Genomic DNA, 20601 nt, shown 5'->3' with positions numbered 1-20601 from the left:
TTCCGCCGTGACAAGAATGTTCACAAGGGCTTTGTCCAAGGCTTGTCCGCGCTCCACTAAGGCTCGGAGCCAACTGACGCGCGGTGCGTTGCTTTGCTCGGACCCCCCCCTACATCCTCCATCACCGACAAACCCGCTCCAGCGACACGCGCGCCGCGGCGCGGCGAGTCTCATTACTTATCATACAGACCTTGTATTTAGGACCTAAAAATAACCAACGAACTTATCCTATTTCTTTGAGTATGTCCTTCGCATCGGTAATTTTATCGAATTAAAATAAAATTGACTATTGAATAAATATAAGGATGATATTGAGATAAAATGGAAACAATATGTTATTTTATGAATTGTAATTTTTATACATACGAAGGATATTCAAAAAGTAAAGTAACTATTGTATATGGAATGTTTATCGGTCCAGGATTCTTTCTTTAATTGTGATCAATTTAAAGCAGTCCCATAGTTCGGGAGCCATTATACAACGATAGTGTCTATATTTGTATGTATTGTTTATATGTACCAAGTATTGTTTATATTTACGGACAAAAGTGCTATTTTAAAGGCACAAGCAATAAAGAAGAAGAAGGAGAAGAAAAATATAAAGAAATAATGTAAATATTTGTATCATATTAAAATATTTCTTAATTTCGTTGCTATGACAACTTGTTTATCTGTTTGATGTCATTGTTGTGGTAATATAGAAAGATGAAAAGAACGACGAGCCATCTTGTATACACTAAATGTATATTGTAATGTGTCAAACAGGATATATATTGAAAGTTAATATATATATTCAAAAGTGAGTAATTCTGTTATGTGATTCATGATAATCTCGTGAACTGTATAAATATTTAATATATACATTTAGGAAATCAGGGAATGGAACGTAGCAAAAAAAATAAATAAATAAATAAATAATAACGTTACAATATTGATTTTCTGAACTTCTACATTTCATAATTAGTGTTTATAGATGCATGTTTGAAAGAATTTAGAGACAAGAATTTTGGAAATGATCCAAAAAAATGCACCAAAAGATTGCGAACTTGGGCAGTAATTAGTTTTTGGATCAGGGACCACAAAAGTTTTGATCCTTCGTGGCTAAGCGGTTAGTGTACGCGCCTTTGGCGTGGGAGACCCGGCTTCGATTCCCGGCGGGAGCTCATGTGGTTCGGATTAAACGTTAATCAATAGGTCCATGTCTCACATTGCCTCGGTGCTGAACGGGACGTTAAACTCAAAATCAACTCAAAATTTTTTTTGAACGGCCCCTAAATCGAGTTTCCATACTTTTTTGCGGAATAAGCACATCATACTGAGTTAAGCAATTGGGTTTGCCTACACTATATGTAGTTCTCGAGATATGAGGCGTACAAGAAAATTTTTGATTGAATGAAATATATTGGATTTTTTGGATCAGGGACCACAAAATTTTTGAACTGCCTCTAAATCGAGTTTTCATATTTTTACGGAATAAGCACATCATACTGAGTAAATTGTTAGTTTTGGTTTAGATACATTATATGTAGTTCTCAAAATATGGAGAAGGGGTGCGGGGGCTCAGTGGTAGAGCGTTCACCTCCGGTGCTTGGGGTCCCTCCGGTGTGGACTTTGTGGTGGACAAACACCGTGCTCGTGGGTTTTCTCGGGGTTCTCCCGTTTCCTCCCACTTTCATCATTCCACCATTTCACTCATTTCTCATTATCACCGTCTCCTTTAGCCTAACCGGCATAACTGTGGGACGTTAAACTTAAAGATTTCATTTTCAAAATATGGAGAGTACAAGAAAATGTTTGATTGAATGAAATATATTGAATTTTTTGAATCAGTGGGCACAACATTTTTGAACGGCAGCTAAATCGAGTTTTCGGTTGTTTTTTTTTTTTTTTTTTTTTTTTTTTTTTTTTAACGGAATAAGCATATCATACTGAATAAATTGTTACACGTATAGTTTTGGTTTGGGTACACTATATATAGCTCTCGAGATATAAGGCCTAGAAGAAAATTTTTGCCTGAAATATATTGGATCTTTTGATTCAACAAAAATGAAGTAGTACATTCAAACATTCACAATGTTAATATCAATAATCAGGATTTAGGTTTCTTGTTCCCGGTATGTATCATTATTGACACTGAATGAAATAGGAATCGGTTATTTAACTCAATTAGCTTTGAATTATTCGGGCATGAGGGTAATGTTAATGTGCTCAGAAAGATCATCTTTAAAAAAAAATGGAGAGGAAATGCGTTAATCCACCATTATTAACTAAGACAATGAAGAGGAATTGATGGATAATGCATACAATGTACGTGAGCGTGGGTGTTACGGTAAACAATCTGAGTGCATCACGAAATAGATGGGGCAGGAATATTCATGGGCTAAGTCTTATATTACAGTCCAAATTCCAAAACGATCTGAGATCTTAAAATAGAAAAATAGCCAAAGAAAAAAATTGAGATTTTTCTACAGATTTTCTGTAGGAAGATATTATTCCAAGGTAGTGTGACATAAACCACTTCGTATTTCATTAGAATATAATCATTGTAAGTCTACTTTAACACGGACTAAGAACATCGATCCTGAATTTGTAAATTTGTAAATAGTGGTCTATTGCAACTCATTTCATATTCTATGATTGACACTATGAATAGCAGGGATGTAATGGAGGGTATACGCGGGTATACGGCGTATACCCACCTCTACTTTTTGGAAACTATCGTATAGCCCCCTAAAATTTAGGAAGTACGCGGGTGTACGCTACATTCGATCCATAATATACCCATTTCATTGGAACAAACAACAACTGCTTTTCATGTACTTTATTTCAAAACAAAAATCTCACTAAACAACTCGTCGTTAGGCAGTTGTCGCGAATAATGTCTAAATTCTTTTAAAATGTTTGCATTTTCAGGGTGTGGGAATCATGTTTTCCGAAAATCCCTTCTATAATGGATACAGCACTCTGAATCTGCAGTGATTTTCCTTCAAGATGTCAGATGCGCTGTCCCGACCTTCTGAAAGCTACCTCTGGTATTATTATGTAAAGTCAAGTTGTTCCCAATTGTTTATTTTGGAAACTCTTGGAAGCTCTTGTTTCTAAAGATAAGTGGGAAATAGAGTTGAGTATGAGAAGGGTGAGGAGTAGAGTCTATATTCATGTGGTGACATTGAAGTTATTCTGTTTTGATATAGCAATGACCACAGTTTTCACGACTTCTTTGATCGAAATTCAAAGTCTGCCGATTGGATACAATTTGAGCGAGGCAATATGGGATGGAACTTACTTCTTGCTAATCGCGGAAGGTTCCGTAAAAATGTGATCTTTACTTTAGTTCAAGGATTAAGAGAAAATTAAGTGAACATATTTGCGCCAAGAAATCGTTGACCTCCACAAAAATAACTAAACATGAGACCTATCGTCGGTCTAGTTTGAAGCATTCAACGTCGTTCCCAATACCGTTTACTACAACAGCGAACCTTGGATTAGCACTTCTCATTTGTAGCCGCAATTGACCCCAAAGAAAGCGGCAATTGATTTCGATAAATAGCAGCAGCTAGCACTATTGGGCAAACACGGGAGGGGATACAAATAAACAGTTTCTTTGTTGTTTCGGTTATTTCAGAAAAAAAGTTTCTGAAGAAAGTTTGTTATCAGGAGGTGGTAGAAAACAAAAGTTAGGAAAGACTTATAACGTATGAGCATCTCACAGCTAACTTTGATCATTACAGTACATCCGACACTTCGAAAATATTTGCTTAGTAGTGTTTAAACTTTCTTTGTGGGTTGACAAATTAAGAGTTGCTTCGCAATTTGCAAGATGTCCAAGAAGGTATTAGAAAATTTGTTGAAAGAGAAAAGAGACAATATCTTTGTAAATTTCGTTGACGAAAATGTAAAAGCAAAGACATCGAGAAGTAGCGAAGAAAAATCCGAAGAACATGTTAATTTGTCAGCTACTACTTCAGAGAAAGATGTAAATATATTAAGTGACCAAGAAAGTTGACAAGGGGATTCAACCGCTTTCGTTCTACGCTACAAGTTAATGGTTACTGTCTTACAGATATCAACATGGCCATAAAAAGAGCTGTTACTTTCCAACACAAAATTATCACAAAAGTTAAGAGTGAGATTATATCTCTACTACTGTGTTACCTTTCATCGGCCGCACCTCTGGCTAATTCAGCAGAATACTTGCCTTGCCAGAATACAGCAGAATACATAGTATAAGAGCTAGTCATAAACTTCCAACCAACATCAAATCATTTCTCAAACCAGTGAAAGACGACCCTCACCTGCGCACTCCTGATGTATATCGTATACCATGTAAATGTGGCAGATCATACATAGAACAAAGTGGACGGATATACAATAGAACAATGTAAAGAACACAACAGCTACATAAGACTTCAGCAACCCGAAAAGTAAGGAATGTGTCACCTTGGACACGGAGTTGATTTTACAAATACCACCATAGTAGCCAAGTGCAGCAATTTTTGGGGGAGAATAATAAAGAAAACCATAGTTATCTCACCTGAAAGGAACAGTCTCTCAATAGAGGCAATGAGTTTTAAGTCAGCCCTATCAGGTCGGCTCTTTTCAGGAACAAAAAACAGCCATTCAACAAAGACATTTCTCGTAGCCACAACAATAGCTAATTAGGAGTCAGCATCCCTCAGTCAGCCAAAAGCCAGCATTTCCCTTAGCCAATCACAAGCCCCCATTCATAGTTCCGTCTCTAAATAGATACCATGTATACATGCTCATATCTCCGGTCTCTTCATCACAATCCCTGAAGATGAATGCAATGATTGCATACGAAACGTCGGATATCAATACTGTGTATAACAAGGAATGGAGCGTATACCCACCTAAAAAATTAGCATTACATCACTGATGAATAGTGACAAAAAATGCAAAAACAAAAAGTGTGTGTCATGCTCCTAAATAAGTATCATGTCCCAGCCGTTAAGAGCGGAAACATCTTTCGCCGTCTAAGAGTGCTAACGAAATTACCTTAAGAAAAAACCTCTGATGCCACCTTAATTTCCTTTCCACATTCAACACCAATTTTCCATATGTTCCCGAACTCGGATTTCACAAACTTTGGCATTTTATATTTGTCTTATCGAATACTACAAGAATAAATCAAAATATTGCCGTCCTCCTATCGAGACGTAGATGTAGAATTTAAAGTGAAATTGAAATAGGAATGCGCACGAGACGAGACGAGACAGAATTTTCCTGACAAAATTCGAGTCGAGACACAGCTCTTCCAATCGAGAAACATACATTTTTCGAGTCGAGACATCACTTTTACAGCATATTTTCGAGGCGAGACAGAGTCAAATCTTGTCTCGTACGCTTCTCTAAATTCAAACCAATGTAATAGAGCCATAATTTTCCCATCGGGAATCGAACCCAGGACCCGTATATCAAAGACCTAAACCAATCATGAAGTGAAGAAAACTTGGCAATATTGTAAAAATTTGCTTTGTTAGAAACAAGAAAACTTCAGGCACAGAAATGAAAGTAATTTCCAATACAAGATATTCTATTTTTAGTTTTAAATATTTAAAGTCTGAAGAAATTAAAAAAAGAAAAATGTGTAGACACTATCGATTATATATTTAGTTTGCGTTATTCTACAGGGCATGCAAATTCAAAGCAGAAAACAAAAGAAAAATCAAGGTAAAATGTAACAAGAAGATAAACAAAGATAGATTGTATATATTGTTGATAACGCAAGTGTGTGTGGGAAAAAACAGAAAACAAAGTGGTCGTTTGCTCACACTTTAGTTAAACGACGACCAACCCCTCTGTTACATAATCTGACCAAGGATTTCTTATATTACTTCCTTCCATATAATATTTCCTCTTTTTCCCACCAAACTTTCGTAAAAGTTTATTACATTGTTGATTGTTAGCTCCAAGGTCGAAGTTCTCGTTGAGTTTTGATCTAACTTAAGCTTTGATCTAGCTATTATCCACTGCATTACCTTGATAACTGTACGCAAAAGAAGTTGCTCTCTAGCAAGTGTTACCAGATCTTTGGTGTTTTATTTTCTGTTATAGTTATTTAAAAATTTGAATCTTCTAGTGGGTGTGATCATGGAGGAACGTTATTGGTACATAATAACAGCAATAGCGATACTTTATTTTCTGTTTGATGTGAACTATTTTATTCGATGCTTCGTTAGTATAGTGTTGCCAGCTATGAAGAAGAAAATCAGTATTACAGAGGAGAGTACCCTATACTGTAAGTGGTCAAATTTTCTGTTTACTTACAAATGTTGCATGTATTTTAGTGGCCACATTCCGTACCAGTCTTCGCAATTTTTTTTTGTTTTGTGCTGTGTGGGCGCAATCCCGTACGGAATAAGATCCCGGACTTAGCAAACAGTAATAATTATAATAATAATGTGGCACTCGGCAAACTAGTATAATTTGGCAAGCTATCTAAGTATAGTTATTAGCAGGGCCTACCGTGGAAAATCAGCGCCCGGGACAAGAGTATACAACGGTGCCCCCATACATATATTCCAAGTAATTTTTATCTTTCTTTTCGTTTTCCCCCCGATTTTTTCGCCCCCTTACTTCGGCGCTCCGGGCCGTCGCCTCGCTCGCCCCCCTCGGCACGGCCCTGGTTATTAGGTATTGCTTATGCCTGTTATGCTAAGGGAGACGATGATTAAGGCAAGTGAATAATGATGGATGAATTGGTGGAATGAGAATGTGGAAGGAAATGGGAATACCCCGAGAAAATTCACAGACACGATGTTGTCCACCACAAACTTTCTTGCTGAGGATCGAACCAAGGACCCCAGGCACCAGAGGTAAGCCCTCTACCACTGAGCCACAGTGCCTTCCCCTTGATACATATGAGAAGGAAATCTTTAACATTTCAAAGTAACGACCATTTTATTTGTTTAACAGTATTTCAATTTGAACTTTTATGTTACGTTTAACATTTAACAGGAGCCATGTTAGAGACACGCATAGATTGTCTCCTGAAATTCGAATTTTTAAGATTATTGAATTTCCTGTGAAAATGTTGGTCTTTCCTTAAGAAAATAAAAAAAAATAAATAAATAAACTGACTATACTGTTATGCTCAAAATTACATACGAAAAAATTATACTACATAACCATGACCTCAAAGAATGATGCTTTTCTTTTTTCTCTTAAAAATTGACATTCCATTTTCATATATAAAAAAGGAACACTCCCGTTAAAATCGGGACGTCTGATCATCCCGAATCCATATTAGAGAGCCTAACTTTATATTTCTCTCACGTCTATCTGACACCGATATCAAACCACCTCTCTTGTATTCTACGCATATTCGTTTTCAAAACTTCCTCGATCGTTGTGGTTTCGAATTGGGAATTCTAAAAAAAATAATGTTGAAAAAATATGTTCCCGACAAAAGTTATGTTGGGCAATCAATAATTTGCTGTCATTTACATATAACAGTTTCTAATGTACCGTATTCTCTCAACTGTAATTTTACTTATTTCGCAAGTGCTACGTTGGCAATTTGAGTTGGTTTGGAAAGCATCTATTTAGAACGTAGGACCAACGTTGGCCGTTGGTTTGTCTACCGTTTTCCACTGTTTCGATTATCGCAAAATCAAAATGCAAATTTTGAGTTACGTTGACACAAATCATTACGGAATGAGACCCTCGATTCGGACACGGATCTAGAGCTTAACGTGGCGTTTGAAACATATTACCTGTCGCTGATAATCGAACCTAAGTCCCTCACGACAAAGACGCGTAACGTAATCATACAGGCACGAGAGAACTCCCAGAATCAGTGATGATTTCCCCCCGGAGGAGGGGCTTTTAATGTAGAGAAAGTCTAAGAGGTACTGCTAAAATTTTGATAACCCATCTTGAGCACGATCAAAGATATATCCCAGGAGGAATATTGTATCTCCGGGAGAAGAGAATTTCGCTCGTGTTACCCCCTGAAATCATCAATCCACAGAATTATTGAGAAAGATTAAAAGTAGATAGATGTTGTTTTTGTTGTTGGGAACACATGTGAGGAGAATTTAGGGAAGTGTACCATTAACTTTGAGAGGGTGAATACTCCTACTTAAGAGCTTCTCCTCAGTTTTTAAAAACTTTAGTGTAATAGAACAGTGATACGGTAGTCAATGAGGCATCCACCACCTTGGCGACGCAGTCCGATTCTCAGTGGGGGGTCGGAATTTTTTCTGGCTCTACTTTCTTCCCAATGCAGCTCTGAGATTCACTAAGATTCTTTAAATGGATGTCTGTGGCAATCTACGGAAGAAAAAGTCCGTAGCGTGATACTGAGTCCCGAAAACAAAAATGTGGCCTTACCTATATGCTTTTATATACTTGGGACCTTCATGACCAGTTCCAAAAGGGGACGACTTTAAAGTCTTATTTATAACAACTTACAGACAATGAAAATATGAACAATTTAGTGAGTCGGATAGTGACTTAAACCTTGTCAATCCGGACTAATTAGGGGATAAGTTGACGGGATTAACGGAAGTCTGGACTGAATGAAATCTTTCAGTTTAACGTCCCATGATTATGCCTGTTAGGCTAAGAGAGACGGATGATTTAGGCAAGTGAATGATAACGGAAGACTTGGTGGAATGATAAAGTGGGAGGAAACGGAGTATCCCGAGAAAACTCAAGGACACGATGTTTCTCCCATAAACTTAGTTAGCCGGAGATCGAACTATAAACCTCACACACCAGAAGTAAGCTTTTTACCACCGCTGAACCACCGTGCTCCGTATTATGTTTTAAACAGGAGCGTCATTTCAGATTTTGCTTGGGGAGGCAAGATCCCTTGATTTAAGTAAAATTTCGCGTTTTTACTGATTTACTAGTATTCTGTTAATAAAATCTATATAAATCTCCAACTCAGGAGGGCAATTGCCCCTCCCTGCCCTCCCTAAATGACGCCCCTGGTTTTAAACTATGTGCTTTTGAACTTATCAAAATGGTGAATGTTATGGAATTCTAACTACCTACTTTACGAAATTCTGATTACTCTGTAAATGCATATCGATGGTTTCTTGTTTTAGAAAAAGATACACGAACATGGTGAAAATTGAATTAGAAAATAATATAACCCGGATCGAAACCGGGACCCCAAGCACCAGAGATGAACGCTCTACTACTGAGCCACCGCGGCCCCTATTAACTATTCAGGAGTATATGTGCCACTGCTACACTGTAAAAATAAAGCAGCATTTAAACACTTTTATTACAGATGTTGAGGAAGAAATATATCAAGTGTATGTTTATAAAGTGTGCTTTGCGTGCCCAAAAGCGTTCATTCTCCTAAAACAGTATCCAGTATGACATATTTAAAACACTTCTGCTCGGCAAACAGTTCGAAAACAAAGTGATGACATACATTTTGTACATTTTGTACATACATCTGCAATAGGCCTATACTTGGACAACACAGTATCTACAAGGGGTGAATATGTGTCATCTGGAGGTGTTCAAAGAGTGTCGGTAACGTGTAGTTTCCTACTGTGTCTAAAATGTCTAGTTTTTTTTCAGTGTAGAAGAAGAAATAATCTGATATTTAAGAGAGTATTGTTATGTGTGTATGTGTGTATGTATATAGAGCAAACAAATATAACTACAAACAATATATTCAGCCAGTTATTTTTTGGCAGTGAACTAACGTTTGAGCCATAACTATAAACAATATGTTCAGTTATTTTTGGCAACAAACGACATACTCTTTAGTGTGCCATAAAAATTTGGCTTTGACGATTTTCTCGGAAGCTACGCATCAGAATTTACCGGTAAGCGTGTCATTTTGTTAAGCTTGATGTGATCTATCAACTGTATTTGTCTTATGTTTGGACAATATTTTAATTAAATATAAAATCAAATTCAAGAGTTAATAATAATTTTAGGCTCTTATCTCATTAACCATACCACCACGGTCATCTTGCTAGTGTCATAAGGAAGAGCTTCATTGTAAGGCCCATACACGGTCGACGGTTTGTGCAAACAAGGATGTTTATGCAAACAGTTTGATCGTGTATGGTGCTATATGAACTGTTTGCGCAAACGTTTGTGCAAACATTTTTCACATCGAACTCGTTCGAAAATTGTTTACAGGAAAATGATGTTTGCACAATCACGTGGACCGTGTATGGGCATGTTTGTGCAAACACGAGGTTTATTTCCGAGTAGGAGGCCTAGTGTACAAACGCTTATTTCTTGCGCTGTGGCGTCAATGAAAGGATTCCAGAATTCTGTCGAGAATTTACTGAACTTTATCGAAATTTACCTGAACTGTGGAAGGTAAAGAGTAAAGATTATAAAAACAGGAATCTGAAAAATAGGGCCTCACATGTTTCTATAATAATTTGTCCAAGCGTCTGGGGTGCAACGGTTGTTTCAAATTTAATTCCTCGTACATGTTTCCGCACCAAGATAACGTAAAGTGGCAAACAACCTCTGCTCGGGAGATATCGCATCTCATAATTGTATCCTGTTTTCGAATAAGAGGTGTAACCATTTCCAATATTTCATTAAATACAGTTGAGTCCATTCGTAAATAAGTTCACAGTCGAACTTATCTCAAGCTCGGCTACTAAATTTTGGTGACTAAACTAGACCGTTTCTTGAACCATTCTTTTATCCACACCCTCTTCTTCCTTTTTGGTTTCACGGGTCTTTCCCCTTCCGAAACTCAAGCAATTACTATCGCTAAACAAGCTGCTTCAGTGGATATCTTTACGCGATCAAACTAAGAATTGAACTGAAGTTTGTGCAAACAGTTGAACTGTGTATGGCCGAGTGTTTGCGCAAACACAGTGTTTGCACAAACATGATGTTTGCACAAACCGTGGATCTTCTATGGGCCCCTTTAAGGTATGATTTACTATCAGTATAACTTTAAAAAGTGACGTGCTTTCGTTCAACATAAATTTTCAGGTTTATAAAATACTTTTCTGTTTTCAATTTTCTCGAAAACTCGGAAATACCGTGGTCTTGTGCTCTCACGTCCGCGTGGTCCCGGGTTCGAAACCCAGCCTCTGCTTTCCAATTTTCGGCGCCCATCCAGCGTCGTATGGCAAACTGTTGAGTCATGTGTATAAAAAGACGTGACAGTCACTAGGTCTAGAAAGCTCCGTATACGTCTGTTAGAAACAGGGTGACGCAGCGCGCTGATCACGTGTTTTCGTCACTGGGCTGGACGTAGTTGGAGCGGCTCAGGCCCGCAAAGAGCTACTACACCAAGTGGTCAGCTCGTATAGTCAGTGAAATCTATCGATTAGCAAATTTCTCATCTTTGTCCATTTTCCCCCTTAAAAGTTACTGATATTGTAGAGTTATTATTATTATTATTATTATTATTATTATTATTATTATTATTATTATTATTATTATTAATAATAATTAGAAATGTAATTGTGGGTATACGGAAGTATACGGCAAATATACAGCTAATATATTATAGTCCAGACTTTGCTTACATTAAATTTTCAAATGAACGAGCGTATATGGGTGGATATATGCTATATATTTAAAAAGGGTTTAGCGTATAACCCTATACTTTCAAACGATATAGAAATGTTATGCTGTGATTCTTTAGCTAATTGAACTCTATGCCACTGTTCTGTTTTTCGTTTTGCACATCGCTTGTACACTGAGAAAAAAAAATTGTTGGTGGCGTACTTAAAAAGATAGGTTACATGCGTAATTCCTGTAGTTTTTGGACTTAACGTACAGCAGACGTATAACTGAAAACGCATGTTTTATAATACTTTCTGTATAAGTGTTCCATCTATACGTACTTTCTGTATGAAACAATGTAAGCTTTCAGGATCTCATATACAAATGGACGTATATAACATATAGCCGACGAAGGTAACATAAGTACATGTATGTGATATACGGGAAAATGTTAGATGTCAAACATCCTGCAACGGCATGATATAACATCTAAGGGCAGTACCTATGTAGCATACGGATAACGTATGCTCCGTACTGATTTCTATAGTAAGCAAGAGGATACCGTATATTTGTATATACAATATACCGCTGTCCGGAGAACGAATTTTTCTCTGTATAATAGTTCAGCAAGCTGCGAAGACAAAATTTATGAAAACAGCTAGCAAACGCAGATCACAAATAATAATAATAACATTTGAAATTCATAATATTAATATTTGTAAAATTTTCATGGAATAGAAAATTTATAATGTTTTAGATTTAGTAATTACAACAATAACAATAAAAAATCGGAAAAGATTTTACAGTAAAAAATAAATTATTTTTAATTTTTTTGAAACAGTTTAGCTCTTCTAGCATTTTCTGCACTAAATATCTTAGTTCTTTGTGTGTGTGTTAAATACTTTTAGCATGTGCATATTTGTGTACGATTATATAACAAAACATTATGAGCATCTAAGGTAAGAAATGATTTATGCGTGTATTCAGTTCGATACCCTATTGGAATGTTGATACTATTGTTCTTCAATCATTCTGCTGGGCAGTAATCTCCCGAGCTTTTGCCACCGGACTTCGATATATTGAGCCTTATGCAGAGTCGTTCTGACGCGTGATTAGTGCCATATTAACGAGTTTGACTAACATGTTTCCTGCAGTAGTCAGGCCTTTAGTATGACCCTAATCATACGTCAAAACGACTCTGCATAAGGAGGCCTATGTTTTTCAATATATTTTTAAACTTTTGACTGGGTTAGAGAAGACAGATGAGGAACGAACCCAGATCTTTCCAATTGTAAGTAATTGTAGAACCTACAATTGTGCGAGGCTATTGAGACAAAGCTTAAATGTCCATTTAGGGTTCACATATGAGACTATACTTGTAGTACTCATTGATGCCAGTCACGTTCTAAACGCAAATTGTTGTTGGAGCTACGCTCGGAACCGAGGCATGAATTCGAACGCCGATAACCTCGTAACTAGGGCAACCATAAAGCATAAAAAGCAGTAAAAACATAATGAAATTTTTCACCTATGGTTGGTACCATATCTATGATTTTGACCGCTTTACATATCCAAATTTGCTAATCTTATAAGCATAATAAAGCATAATTTACAGAAATTAAGCATAAAGCATAATGCTTAATGCTTTTTATCCCAGAACCTTGTGTATGTGTACAACAACAACAACAAAAAAATATGTTAATATATTTTGTGTCAAAGGAAAAATGATCAACAAAAGCTGTTATCAATGTGGAAAACAATGGAAATCATCTGCTAATTGCATTTGTGCGTAACAATGGAAAGTCGAATTTCTCTTCTCTCTGTATCTTCCACTTAGTAGGATTTTTTTTTGTTTCCTCACTTTGTGTTTAAAAGCAGGCAAGACTTTTTTTTTTTATTCTAAGATGCCAAAATCAAGAGTAGGCCTATATGATGTCGCAGAGAGTAAGAGAATTCCCAACTGATCATGTCAAAGTAGAAGTCGGTAATCTATTTTGTACTCTTCGTTTTAAGTTCATTAAATATGAGAAGTCTATCATGCAGGTACACATGGGCGGCGATTAGGGGGGGCAAGAGGGGGGAAGTTGCCACCCCACTTTTTTGAAGTGGAGACCTAATTTATATAGTTTCATTTGGAAATGTAAACAGGGTGTCCACACAATTTGCAGAAAAGATCCCTGACTTTCCATGACGAAAGTTCCAGATTTCCCTGACCCCTGAATAACTTAAAAAAATATAGAAGAAAAAAGGAAACCCCAACCTCCATACTCCCCATAGTTAGCCTTCTTCTCTTCCGCTTCTGTTTCTTTCTTTTTTCAATTTTCTTTCCAAAAGAATGTAAATTTACAAACATGTGCATCAGGCCGATATTTATTAGGCCTACATATTACACAAAATGTAAAGTTACAAACGAAAGTGTGCAGTATACAGAGTATTTAAGATATGAAGAAAAAATTATACATTATATGCTTATACAGCATAATAATATTGCCTATAGTAATAAACAGTTCATACATGATTTTACTGATTATTAAAAGAAAAAAAAACACACACACACACATTATATAACACACACACATTACTTTTGCTGGTGCAGTTATGCAACCCATTTAGAAATTTGTTTTCATTCTTTCTCGCATAGTTTTCTTCTCATTGATCTGAATATTCTTCTTGTTGTCTCCGCAGTTTAATTTTCTTTTCTTTTTCCTCCAGCTCCTTTAGTTGTTGCTGAATCTTCCGTTTCTCTCTCCTCTTCTCGTCTCCAGCATTTATTTCTCTTTTCTTTTCCAAATACACCTGATATTGTCTCATTGAACTTCTCACTGAATTTATCATACCTCTTGTAATTATTAATCCTGGTGATCCACCTATTCTCATCACAGAATCATATATGATCCGTTGAGCCACCAGAGATTCTTCTTGTAAGTTCTCAACAATGAGAATTTTATTTATTGTGAGACCACTTTCAAAAAATGCGTTTCCGTGAAAAAAGATAAAACAATTTCATAACTGACCATAACTCAACGAAGTTCTTCCCATTTCCTAAGGCTAAGTAAAAAACATTCATTTAATGGCATGTGTGGAATTAAAAGTATAAGTTGTTCATTAATCCCCAGTTTTAATATCACTTCTGCAAAACAAGCCTCATTATTCATTACTATGATTAATATTATCACTTCTATTTACTTGTTTTGCAAATTTATTAAATAATGTGATCACAGTTTTCCAGACAGAATTTTAAGATGCTCATGAGCAAGAACTCAAATCTTTTATTACACTTTCGATGTTTAAGAGTGTAAAGGGTTAGTACCTAATTGTATTGCTCTTATGAATTTACTTAAAACAGAAATACGATATACGGCATTTTAAGTGAAAAAAGATAGTATCCTATTAGTTATACAACTTTTCATCAAACAGTGTTAGAAACAATGAGGAAATCTAACATTGATATACAATTGTTCAGATCATGTCTTGACCCCCCTTCCACTTTTAACGTCCAACCGCCGCCACTGCAGGTACATGTTTCTTCTTCGAAACTCCGCTTAAGGAAAACAGCACAAAATGAGGGTGAAGCAGAAAGTCGATTGACTCCATAGTGTAACAGTTTGCCACTAGAATGCCTAAACGTTTTGATCACTCTCATTTAAATACAATGGGCCTTGTGCAAAGTCGTTTTAAAAAATTATTAACGTCATACTAAAGGCCTGAATACTGCAGGAAATATATGTTAGTCGAACTCTTTAGTACGGCACTAATCACGTGTAAGAACGACTCTGAATAAGGTCCATTGTATCTAAGTTACTAAAATGCTCACTACTGAAAAAATCTCGTTAGATGGAGTTAATCGGTTTGGCATCTGAACTGATCATATGTAACACCGCTAGATATAACGGTAAACCGTAACGTTAGTAACACTCGAAGTGCGAGCACAGCGTTTATATACAAATGATTCATTTTGAAGCCTATAAATCATTCTCCGTATAACGCTGATAGTTTTACGCCCAGTTCAAGTGCAATATCTGTCCTTGTACTGATAAAACTCAAATGATATAATTAGTATTTCCCATGCATAAAAATGGTGATTTGCTGAGTGACTCAGGCTGAAGGAAGCCAGTGGAAAGATAGTGAAATGAAATACTTCATTAACTTCTCATGATTATGAATTTTAGATTAAAGCAGACGAATGTAAATGAATGTGAATGGACTATATAAGAACTGATGTGCTAGGAGTGTGGTAAGAGACGGGAAAACCCCGAGAAAACCCACGAACACGGTGTTGTCCATTACGAACTTCGAAATTTCGGTGCTTTATATTAACTGACGGCTAACTGCACCTAAAAAGGGCCGGCTCTACCATATGTGCACCACTTGCATTTACGTGGTGTGGCAAAATTTGTCATAGCTGTAGAATTATTTAAAATAACTATTTTTTGTTGGAAACAGACTTCATAATGATGATAGTTAAATTTAGTAAGCTAATCTTTTCTTTTAATACTACATTCATTAATCATGTTTAAGTCGCATTAATTTAAGATCACATGGACAGTGCTAAAGCAAATTGCCGAACAAATCCCAGCACGAATTGCTTGGTTGTTATTAAATACAAGATCTCAGTTCTCGAACATTAGCGAACACCTATTCCATTTAGTTAGTTATCACAGTTTTGATATGAAAACTAGTCTTGTCTTTGTCACAAACAAATTCCTTATCACTGAAAATGGGAACAAGTTTTTTTTTTTAATTTTAACAGATGTAGAAGGAAAATCAAGAAATAAAAAAATAAAAAAGCTAGTTGGACTGGAACTGCAAACACAAATATTGAGGTTGAAGCTTGATATTGAATTCTACAAAAAGGATTATCATCTTTCCTCTGCAGATGTATTTACTTTATCTTTCACTAACATAATAGATTAATATTTAAATAATAAAAAGTCAGTCACAAAGAGATTGTATTTGCAGTGTTTAGGGCTTTCTGAGTGCGAGTACATTTCCCTCCCCTTCGTTGTTCATGATGAGGTAGTACATTGAAAATCGTGGCTTTTAATATTTGTTCTTTGTGAAGAAAGAACATACTAGGTAAGTTCCCCAGGTACATGTCAAGCACGTGCCTAGGAGCGGACATAGACTGTGACTATCACTTGCCATCCATGTGATTTCTCTCTCAGAGGTACATAAGGCACATACTGGGCACATTCCCATGTACCTGGGCAACATGATAGGCATATTCCTGCTATGTAATTGTGCTGTAAGGTTTACGTCGGTGGGTTTTCTCAGATATTTCATTTCCCCTACATTCTCATTCCACTAATTCTTCCATTATTATTCACTCACCATAATCCTCCATCTTCCTTAGCCTAAATGGCATATCGTTAAACTGACAGAATTTACTCTTACATATCTATATTATTGTTTATTACTTCGAATTACATATACGTATGGGTGTGCTAAAATCTTTGAAGTGCTTAAGGTCTTTGAGATTCTTAACCGACTCTCCGTCAGGGTCAAGAAAAATTTCACATCATATCAGATTTACTAATTGTAAAATAACATTACCTAAGTTGTGTTTCATATAAAGAAATCTTAGCAATTTATTTTTAGGTATACTTATGGGATTTTCAGTGGTTTTATCACGTGGTCACTTTCATTATGTAATTGTTAAGGATTATTTTTTCATGGAAGCAGAAAAAGTTCTGTGAGGGTTGTTGTAACACTGAAATCTTCTAGATGGACAATGTTTCCTATACCTGAACGGGTGGCCTCGTGGCGCAACGGTAGCGCGTCTGACTCCAGATCAGAAGGTTGCGTGTTCAAATCACGTCGGGGTCAATAAACGTTATTTTTTTCATTTTATTAGTTCTGTTAACAAGAAGTTAATGTAAATAATGTATTCAATTAAATTTACGGAAGAAATTTGTAATAATATTTGAATAGTCTAGTGATATATTGTAGGCTATTCTTACCTGTGAGATGCGTATCTACGTAGAAATACGTTAATGAAAGCCTAACTTGTTAAGCATGGATTCTTCTATAAGGTAGCTATTACCCACAGAGTATAAAAAGCGAAGTGAGGTTAAGTTAAACATCTAAAGGCAGTGTGGTAATTCATGATGCTTTACCATAGAAGTGTCCTAGAGTCAAGGAATCCATATATTTGTAAAACTTATGTAAGTAATGTGTTATGTAACAATATGGAAGCAATGAAGATATATGAGGATTTTACTTTTTTAATGTTAACAATAACGTACAAATAGTGGCGACTCGTGACCTAGCCAGACGTATGTTATTAAGTTAGATCCAGACTCTTCCCCTCAGTACACACATACACTTCAAGGGCTAACTCAATAGATACACAAAATTTGACACAGTTAATTACTTGAGAAAGCAGCAGGCCCAAAGCTAGTTGATGGTCAAAGGTATTCAGCTTTTTGAAGCTTTCATTTCTTTGTTGGTATGTATACATACGTACAGTGGCGTATTTACGATTTTGTTTCGGGAGGGGCTTTGCTAACTTTCGGGGGGAGGGGACTTTGCATGGAAATGTGAAAATTCTGCAAGATATTTCACTTACTTTACTATACAAAGTAAGATTTCGGGGGGGGGCTTAAGCCCGGAAGCCACTAACCTAAATACGCCACTGCATACGTATAACATTAACCTAAGTTAGCCCCTCCAATCCCTTAGGTTAGTGTTCTGGCTATGGGTTTAGAAACAACGTGTCTGTTTTTTGTAACTTATTCATTGTGTTTCTCAATATTACGCCTATAAGCACCGTCAAGTGGTTGTACGATGTTATGTTTTCCCCAAACACATAACTGTAATACTGCATTCGTGTGAAGTTTTGAATTTTCGTGTTTCCCCAATTATTGCTTCAAATGACTTAAGTCACCAAACTCCATATTAGTCCAAGTTTCATCTCTCTCTTACCCGGGATGTACTTGAACCTGAACCCACAAAGTGGGGGAGATGTATATATTTCCTGAAAGCTTTAGTCAAGGTAAGATCAAAACTGGTTACCAAAATTGGGGAGTTCTCATGCATTCCGCTTGGGGCAGCACTTGACTCTGTTATTAAAATCTTTAAGCGTGTCCATAAAGTCTGTTGCAACCCCGAAAAATCTGAAAAGGTGAGACAGATATGAGAACAGAAAAGGAGCCCATTGTCACACAAATAATAAGAAATTACAGAAGAGAGTGTAATTTGTATGGGAATTCGATAGGAATATAACCTCTCACCAACTTTTTGGGGAATAATATTTTAATGTGAGATAGAAAGATTGTGTGTGTACCGTTTGCTAAATTATAAGTCGCTGTCATACCTGCAGCAAGTTGATATTTAGCAGCAAGAGTACAGTTTGCTGAAAATTATAAGAGTATCGCTTACTAAACTACCTGTTTACATGAAGCGTTGAGAAGTGATATTCTGATATGATATTACAACTATTACATTCCAAAGCCATTTTCTATCTACTGGAGACATTGATGAGCAGGCAAGGACTTTATGTTGCCTGTGTTATATCTGACATGCAGATTCGTTTCAACTTAGTTTATATTGGAAAATAATTGGGGCTTTCTTACATTCCTTAAAAAATACTTTTCGCATCCAGATCCCTTGATGTTATATGGATAGCGTACAGATCTTTGGCTAGTTCGTGTTTCATTTCCGGAGGGAGTAAAACGAAGACCTTGAATGTATCCCTATGAGTAGTCACTTGGTATTAAAATCCGGACTTCATGGTGGCCCACACAACGTACATGTTTAGGTCTACTGAATGGCCCATTCAACTCCGAAGCAGATTTTCGTCCAGGTAAAGTCCATTATTAAGGTACTAGTGCGGCTGAGCTCCATCTTAGAGAATTATGAAATTGTCGCTGTTCTCTTGTAGATGAGGCAGCAGCCACTCATGTCACATGTAAGATAAGTGTTTCACTGTCTTCTCATCGGAAAAGATGGCCCATACATACCGGTACCTTTTTACGGGATACAGCACAAAAATATTCACTTAGGCGAATAGATGCTTGTTTACTAAACTATGTTCCAAAAACAGCACTTCAGAATAATAACAAAGTTTGGTTTTGTTAATTCAAGCACACAGAAATTCTCTTTTACCTGGCTTTTACCTATTCCTTGATGACGTCAAGAGCATTCACGTGATGCTGACATCATGAAAATAAACAAAAACGTGAGAGGTAAGTTTAAACACTTTCTCCATAAAACAGTACTAATACTCACCAATTACTAAAGCGGCTTTCAATTGACAAAGCGTTTAATCTGTCTATTTCTTTCAGATTTTTTCTCTTTCTTTAGGCCCGCCTAGAATTCTTACCTTTAGAAGAACAGAAATCCTAAATCTACTCATTAAAAGGCCCCCCTCACTGCGATATTAAAATACCGCTGATTTTACAGTAATTATCTGATATCTTCAAATAGATAAAAGATAATCGAAAAGTGGAACAGGAGCTCGCTAGACAATATTATTTTACATGAGATACTTTTATCACGACTCGCTTATCTGCTTTTGATTTCCAGCCATTTAGAAAATCTTCAATTATTTTCGCGTTTCTAAATGACTGCAAACGGAAAGCTACTAGGTGACTCGTGCTAACGGTACATCATGCAAAATAATATTATCTAGCGAGATCTTGTTCCACGTTTTGATTATCTTTTATCTATTTGAAGATATCACATAATTACTGTAAACTTAACGATATTTTAATTTCGCAGTCATTAGGCCTCTTAAGTAATGTTTTATTACCAAAAAAAAAAAAAAAAAAACATTTTTTAAATCCCTGCCTTCTTTGTTCCCCTCTGCAGGTATATGTTCTACAACAGATCTTGATTATTATGTAACTCACATGAACAACACAAAATATTTGAAGAGTGTACATCTTGCGTGCCATGCGCTATTCGCCCAGACGGGAATATTTGCTGAAGTTGATAAGCGAAGAGGGTCATTGTTTCATAGTGCCACAACAATCCGTTACAGAAGGCCAATTGCTATATTCACTGCTTACAGAATGCGTACAAAGGTAAGCTTATTTATTTTCACTAATTTTTTTTTTAAAAAAAACTATGAGATTCGTGACAAAACGAGGAGTTTAATTTTCTTTACAAATTATGAGA

General features: G+C 36.3%; 1 long non-coding RNA gene and 1 other non-coding gene across 3 annotated transcripts in view; both read left to right on the top strand.

Annotated features, from left to right (window-relative positions):
• Positions 1 to 20601, top strand: part of LOC145681149 (uncharacterized) — a 469136-nt gene that overhangs the window by 379114 nt on the left and 69421 nt on the right. The gene's annotated exons all lie outside the window — the stretch shown is intronic.
• TRNAW-CCA (transfer RNA tryptophan (anticodon CCA)) lies at positions 17236 to 17307 on the top strand. Its single transcript has one exon. It is a non-coding gene; the product is annotated as a tRNA-Trp (tRNA).

This window comes from Thermobia domestica, chromosome 3, assembly GCF_964235325.1.
Source record: "Thermobia domestica chromosome 3, izTheDome1.hap1.1, whole genome shotgun sequence".
NCBI classification, from domain to species: domain Eukaryota; kingdom Metazoa; phylum Arthropoda; class Insecta; order Zygentoma; family Lepismatidae; genus Thermobia; species Thermobia domestica.
The sequence above is the reverse complement of the archived record's forward strand: the minus strand, read 5'-3'. Positions and strand labels throughout refer to the sequence as shown.